The sequence below is a fragment of the Capricornis sumatraensis genome, chromosome X (genome assembly GCF_032405125.1).
Source record: "Capricornis sumatraensis isolate serow.1 chromosome X, serow.2, whole genome shotgun sequence".
NCBI lineage: Eukaryota > Metazoa > Chordata > Mammalia > Artiodactyla > Bovidae > Capricornis > Capricornis sumatraensis.
This window is the reverse complement of record NC_091092.1, coordinates 25,292,301-25,300,443: the sequence shown is the minus strand read 5'-3', so window position 1 is coordinate 25,300,443 and position 8,143 is coordinate 25,292,301. Positions and strand designations below refer to the sequence as shown.

General features: G+C 40.2%; 1 pseudogene; it reads left to right on the top strand.

Annotated features, from left to right (window-relative positions):
• The first annotated feature begins 3,204 nt into the window (after nucleotides 1–3,204).
• On the top strand, nucleotides 3,205–3,819 carry LOC138071446 (BCL2/adenovirus E1B 19 kDa protein-interacting protein 3-like pseudogene; annotated as a pseudogene).
• Nucleotides 3,820–8,143: the final 4,324 nt, after the last annotated feature.

The window sequence follows — 8,143 nt, the reverse complement described above, 5'->3', positions numbered from 1 at the left end:
TGTCATTTTCAACATGATTTTAAATGAATGATGTTTGAGGGGCCTGAGGTAAAATAGGGGGAAGAGACAGAAAATCTGTTTTCAGTGTCTCAGTCCTTTGGGGCTGCTATAATAGAAAAATCATAGACTGGGTGGCTTAAACAACATTTATTCCTCACTGTTCTGGGGGCTGGCAAGTCCAAGATCAGGTGCTGAAAGATTCAGTATCTTCTGGTGACCTGGTTCCTGGTCCATAGATAGCCAACCTCTGGCCATGTCCTCACACAGTGGAAGGGGCAAAGAGAGAGTGCATTTTATAACTGCACTAATCTGATTCATGAGGGCTCCACCCTTATGACCTAAGTACCTCCCAAGGTCCCCACTTCCTAATACCATCACATGGGAGATTAGGTTTTAACATGTGAATTTTGGAGGGATGGAAACGTTCAGTGTATAGCTCTCTACTGCAATACTTTATAGTCAAAATCACAAATAAAATCATTGCCAAAGTTGGGAAGGAACATAGGAAATAAGCCAAAGAATTACAAATCTGGACCACCATGAGAGGAATAGAAATTGAACCAGGGATCTTGTCTTGCCTTCAACTATGAATATTTTGAGAAAGAATGGGTAAGAGCATGGCTTCAGGTTGTTTATTTTGAGAGAGACCTTACTGAATTTGAGCTTTAAAAAGAGGCAGTATGGCCTGGTGGTTTAGAATCTGGGCTAGTGAGTCTCGGCTGTACCACTTTGTAGCTGTGTGGCCTTGAGAAATTTATGTACCTTCTCTAGGCCTCAGTTTCTTCATCTGGATAGTGGAGTTTATAATAGTACCTCTCTTATAGGGTTGTGTGAGTATTAAATTAGTGTGTATATATATATTGGAGAAGGGCATGGCAACCCCCTCCACTATTCTTGCCTGGAGAATCCCATGGACAGAGGAGCCCGGTGGGCTATAGTCCATGGGGTCACAAAGACTTGAACATGACTGAAGCAACTTAGCATATATATATAATATATTTATTATATATTTATAGTAAATAAAAGTTAATAAATAATATTTAATATGGAATATTTAACATTTAACAAATATTTAATCATTTCTTATATAAATTATATTATTTATATATAAATATATAGATATTTTATATTAAAGTTTTTAATTAAGTTTATAAAAATTTAAAAACTTAATATTTTTATAAATATATAAATATATATCATATACATGTTTATTAATATTAATAATATAATATTTAATAAATATTTAATGTGATAAATAGTATATATTTATTATATATTTATAATATATCACATATATGATATATATATACACACCATAATCTGGTTCATAATAGGAACTCAAGAATCATTATGATGATAATGATAATGTTTGGTATCAAGTAAAAAGGACTCTTGTTTTACCAATTTAGTACCCAGTTCAATAGCCAAGTGAAAGATTTTGCTTAATTTTAACTTAGCCTTGGCCATTTTGTCACTTTGAACATATCATGGAAGAGGATTTACAATTTGTTGGGGGAGGTAGTCTGTATTTTTTAATCCTTTTCCCCTCTGAGTTTCTAAGTGAAGTGAAGTGAAAGTCATTCAGTCCGACTCTTTGCGATCCCATGGACTATACAGTCCCTGGAATTCTCTAGGCCAGAATACTGGAGTGGGTAGCCTTTCTCTTCTCCAGGGGATTTTCCCAACCCAGGGATCGAACCCAGGTCGGCTGAGCCACCAGGGAAGTCCAAGAAGTGAGTAGCCTATCCCTTCTCCAGCGGATCTTCTCAACCCAGGAATGGAACCAGGGTCTCCTGCATTGCAGGCGGATTCTTTACCAACTGAGCTATCAGGGAAGCCCGTCTTGAGTTTCTAAAGTAAAAGTGAAGGACAATTATAAAAATCGTGGCCTTTTCTTGGTGTACTTCAAAATAGTACCATAAGGTGGAGCTCTTCCCTTACTCTAGAATCACGAATGGCTTGACTAAGACTTAACTATATAGAGAGTAATGAAAGCTGCTTAAAATTATGGTCTTGGTACACTAAAAGTAGTCCTGTATTTTAAAAGAATAACATTATAAAAAGTTCAAACTTTAACTATCTCACAATAGACAAGTACTTGCTTCTAGAAAAATCAAAACATCTATTTGAAGATTTTAGATTCAAATCAGAGACATGAGAAATTCTAAAATATTAGGCAATCTAAAATGAAATGCATAATATAAAACACTTTACATAGTGAATGCCTAATGCATGTGTGTGTGTTACACATCTCAATCTCCTTGATGTCTGAACATGCTTGCTCTTGGGAGAACTGGGTAAATCCAGGTCAGTTGTCTGAAGTCATCTGCTTTCATATTGCAGGTGTTTATCCCAGGTGTCTGGCATGGCTGTAGGCCTTCAGTGCTGATGAGGATGATGGATCCACCTATATACCTTGTGACCAGCACATGGCGAGAGAGAGAATGCCAAATATTCTCACCCTGTTTATGACAAAAGTTCTGGATCCTCATTCAGGTTCAAGCAAACCAAATCTAATCACAGGGAATATCAGAGGCTGGTACAACTTGGATGGATGGGGTTCCTCAGGGCTTAATCACGAAATCTTAGTTGAGTCAGAAGAGGGTATCAACTGGGTAGTGGGATCGTGAATAATTTTTTTATATATGCCAGTGCAGGAGATGCAAGAGACCTAGGTTCAATTCCTGGGTTGGGGAGATCCCATGGAGGAGGTAATGGCAACCCACTCCAGTATTCTTGCTTAGGAAGTCCAATGGACAGAGGAGCCTGGCATGCTACAGTACATGGGGTCGCAAAGAGTCAGGCACAACTGAGGACACACACAGTAGGTTTGTCATAGCTTGCCTTCCAAGGAACAAGCGTCTTTTAATTTTATGATGGCAGTCACCATCCACAGTGATTTTGGAGTCCAGGGAAATAAAGTCTGTCACTGCTTCCACTTTTTTCCCCTTCTCTTTGTCATGAGGTGATGGGACCAGATGCTGTGATCTTGGATTTTTTAATGTTGAGTTTCAACCAGCATTGTCACTCTCCTCTTTCACCCTCATCAAGAAGCTCTTTAGTTCCATGTATATATATATATATTCTAATATGAATTGAAAATCTTTTATAAAATTGGTTGATATTTTAGAAAAATTCTTGGTGTTGATGCCGGAGAATTGGAGAAAGTTCCTGTGGAGTCGCAGCTCTTCCAGCCACCTGACAATGTCTTCTCACTTAGTAGAACAGCTGCCGCCCCTGCACAACAAGAATAATAACTGTGAGGAAGGTGAACAGTCTTTGCCACTGCCTGCTGGCCTCAACAGTTTCTGGGTGGAGCTGCCCATGAACAGCAGCAATGGCAATGAGAAGAATAGGGGGACGGAGCTTGTACCCTCCTCGTCCTCCATCCACAGTGGGGACATGGAGAAGATTCTTTTGGATGCACAGAATGAATCCAGAAAGAGCAGTTCAAGAGGCAGTTCTCACTGCGACAGCCCTTCCTCACAAGAAGATGGGCAGATCATGCTTGATGTGGAAATGCACACCAGCAAGGTCCATAGCTCTCAGTCAGAAGAAGCTGCAGAAGGAGACAAAGAGGTGGATGTTCTGAAGAAAAGTATAGATTGGGTGTCCGATTGGTCCAATAGACCTGAAAATATTTCACCCAAGGAGTTCTACTTCAGGCACCCTAAATGTTCTGTTTCCTTAAGCATGAGGAAAAGTGAAGCCAAGAAGAAAGGGGGGATCTTCTCCACAGAGTTTCTTAAGGTGTTCATTCCCTCTCTCTTCCTCTCCCATGTTTTGGCTTTGGGGGTAAGTATCTACATTGCAAAATGACTAAGCATGCCTTCTGCCAGCACCTACTGAGGGAAGAGAAGAGCCCCTGGGCCAGCGTGTGACTTGTGAAGTGGTGTCTTGTCACAGTAGTTTATTTGAACTTGAGACCATTGTAAGCATGTCCCAATCTCCACCCTCTTTTTAAACATATCCAAGTTCCAGTAACTCTCAAATTCAGTATTTTATTCCAACTCTATTGAGGCATTTTACTAACCTCATTCCCTTTGGGGCCTGTAAAACACTTCTGCTGCTGCTACTGCTGCTAAGTCGCTTCAGTCGTGTCCGACCCTGTGTGACCCCATAGACAGCAGCCCACCAGGCTCCCCCATTCCTGGGATTCTCTAGGCAAGAACACTGGAGTGGGTTGCCATTTCCTTCTCCAGTGTATGAAAGTGAAAAGTCAAAGTGAAGTCGATCAGTCGTGTCCAACTCTTAGCGACCCCATGGACTGCAGCCTACCAGGCTCCTCTGTCCATGGGATTTTCCAGGTAAGAGTAGAGTGGAGTGCCATTGCCTTCTCCATAAAACACTTCAGAATTTCCTGATAAGAGTTTACTGTTGTTTAGAAATTTTTAAGGGCTTCTTTTCCGCAAATGCCACCAGCAGATTTAACTTTGTCAAGAATGCTGTTGTCTCCTCTCAGTACCACCAGACCTAGACCTGCACCATTCATGGTATAAATCTTACTCTTGCCAGATAACTCCCACCTGTCTCTTCAAATGAGACCAGGTTGCAAATGATATGAAAGCTACATGTTGTTTTGTTTTTTAAGACAAAGGGACACTTGAATTTATAATTATGAAAAAAGAAAACAAAAACAAATAAAACAGACAAAATACAACACAAGGAAAAAAAATATCCTGGGCAATAAAAAGTTATTTTAAACCAAAAAAAGAAAAAGAAAAATTCTTTACAATGAATATATAGCATTTTTGTAATCAACTAGATGATATCCAAAGCTCTGGTCTTGGAGAGGAGCCCATAGTATCACCAAAACTAAAATATGGGCTAAATATGGGTGTTAACATTGAGGCAAGGAGCCAAGAGTCCAGGTTCTACGTGATGAGAAAAAACATAAGTTTATTTGACAACAATGCATATAGTGATGGTGAGTGATTCTGAATAAGTGCATAGAGAAAAAGGAATCCACCCCTTCAGCATGAGCAAAGCCAAGCCTTCCCAAGGTTATCTGGGTGCCTGACAAGTTCTGTGGTGTGCGTGAGGTGGGAGACAAGCTCCATGACTTGGGTCCTGGTCCATTGCTCCTGAATTGTGGTTGGGAGGCCAGTAGAGTTAGCCTTCTGTATGTGTGGTTTCTTCATCCTAACTGTGTATTGAAAATGTTTTGGGGAAAAAAAAAATTCCAGAAAGTTCCAAAAACCAAAATTTGAATTTATCATGCACTGGCAACTATTTACATAGAATTGACATTATATTATATATTATACTTAATCTAGAGATGATTTAAAGCATACAGGAATATGTGCATAGGTTATATGCAAATACTGAGCCATTTTATATAAGGGACTTGAGCATCCATTTGGTGGGGATGGGGTTGTCCTGGATCCAATCCCCACACAAGCTGAGGGACATCTGTACTCAGTTTCGTGGTCTGAGGTTGTTGGAGTGGCTCAGGGTTGGGGAGTGGCAGGTTAGGTCTTAATGGGCCAAATGTAGGCCCCTTCCTTTTCTTGGATTACTGGACCATTCTCAACAGGTGACACTCTAGAGTTATAAATCTATCTGCAGCACTCCTGTCCTGGCATGCAGTGTTATGTTCATGAAATATAACAGCTGGGAAGGCTGCATAGTGCTCCAATGGGAAACTGGTTGGTGAAGAAGCATCACTTTGGTTAAAGGAGAACCTGAGGATATTCATCTGCCTCCTCAAGCCCAGACCAGCTGTGAGTCCTGTTAGTTTTGCCTTAAGTAAAGCTACTTGGTCCCATCACTGCCTTTTTCCTCACAGTGCTTTTGTCCCAGGAATAAGAAAAATGGTGCTTCTTCCATATTCCCCAGGTGCTTGATGGAAAGCACTTGGAGGCTGTCAAACCTGCTGGAGTTTCCCCTTTTCCTCTGTGTGTATGTGTGTGTGTGTGTGTGTGTGTGTATGTATGAAAAAGAGAGAAAGAGTGAGAGAAAGAAAGAAAGAGTAATAAACACAAAAGAGCCAGCAAAATTGATATGTAGGCCAGAAAGCCAAGATTAAAAAAATTACTATGAATGAGACACCATGATTTATGGGATTAGAGGTAGCTATCAAAGCTGAAGTACAAATTTAGGAATCTAAAGTTAAGGAAACAAGAGAAAATTAGTGGGAAACAATCTTGATGACCAGAAATCTAAAGGACAGATACTAGCAATTGTTATTTTAGACATCTGTTTTTGGTGTTAGTTATATGAGCATATACCCCTTTGTTAATTAGCTGTATCTTTATAGCTGTGTTATATTAGGCAATTACTTGACCTGTTTGTTTTCCCAACTCTACCAAAATTTTACAAGAAATGGAGTGTCATCAGATAAAAGAATTGACCATAAAGGTACATCCATCATTTTGCCTTTCTCACCATTGAAAAGTGCCTCTGTGTATGCATCAGAAAAGAAAGATATTAAGGCCCCAGCTTGTTTTTCTGTTTAGATGAGGAATATCATGTCTTTGTGTAATTGGCTTTGTTTTGAAACACAGATTTTTTTCAGGCCAGATTTTTTTCTCTGACCCAATTTTTCCCTCTCTTCTGTCACTTGGCTTATTTAAAATATGAAACTGGGAATCAGGCACTTGAGGCCTCATGATGATTGTGTCACTGATTTGGTATGTGATCTTGGCCAACATACTTAACAAATGAGGCACAGAAAGGTTAAATGGGGTTCGAAGGACTGTAAATACTGACCTGCCTCATTATGATATTGTTTAGGTCTATTACATTTTTTTTTAACCAAAAACCAAAGCAAATCAATTTAAAGCAAAGCACACGAGTTTTTTTCTACATTTTTTTCTACTCCCTGTCCCTTTCTTACTCCCTGCTCCCCTCCTTTCCCATATCTGTTGATTGAGTCCAGAGTAGAGATGGTCCCTTTTCAGGATGTCTCTCATCCCTCTTTGTCTGGGCTGTTAAGCAATCCAGCAGCATCTTTTGGGTGTCCTTTTGGGTATTTGGTCTTTGCAAATGGGGAGAGAGTTCTATTTGGGGAAATATAAAAATATGTTTTGAATCATATGGCCCATGCAGATCAATACTGGGGATGTTGAGGGATCTAGGCTTAACCTCAGTTCCATTCATGATTAACTGTGCACTCAGGCCCCATTTGAGAGGTAATAGAAGGGAAAGCTGGGGTCACCAATCTGTCTGGGAAAAACAAACTTACTTGCTAGAAAGCCCAATAGAGGACATTGTGCTTGAAGCCATCTGAGAAACCCTATAACCATAAGCATCAATTTGTTCTTGCCCCTGTCAAAGGCTCAGTGGTAAAGAACCCAATTGCCAATGCAGGAGATATGGGTTCAATTCCTGGGCCAGGAAGACCCTCTGGAGGAGGAAATGGTAACCCACTCCAGTATTCTTGCCTGCAGAGGAGCTTGGTGGGCTACAGTCCATGGGATTGCAAAAGTCGGACATGACTTAGTGACTAAACAACAGTCAATAAAATAACTACTAAGTTATTTACCTACTGTATAGCTCATACATATATCATGTATATTAGATTAAAAATGATAAGGGCAGTCATGTCTTTTAATTTCTTGGAAATATAATTTTAAAGCATAATCATAATAAAACAGGGCTTTATAACATCTATTTGAGGATCTGGTGATATAGACTGTGATTGCTGCTAATGTAGTCTGTAATAGTCAGGACTCCAAATGGCTGTTTTTAAATTCTCATTTCTATGTTTGCATGTGAGCATGCTAAGTTGCTTCAGTTGTGTCTGACTCTTTGCGACCCCATGGACTATAGCCTGCCAGGCTCCTCTGTCCATGGGATTCTCCAGGCAAGAATACTGGATTGGGTTGCCATGCCCTCCTTTAGGGGATCTTCCAGACCCAGGGATCAAACCCACGTCTCTTATGTCTCCTGCATTGGAAGGCGGATTCTTTACCACTAGCGCCACCTTGGAAACCCCAATTCCTAGGTGTAGCTATAACCACATCTGCTAGTAGGACTATATTAGTATCTTCTGAATTGTATCAAATGGGTAAACTACTTTAAAATGCTTCTGGGTTCGATCCCTGGGTTGGGAAGATCCCCTGGAGAAGGAAATGGCAACCCACTCCAGTATTCTTGCCTAGAAAATTCCATGGACAGAGGAGCTTGGTGGGCTACAGTC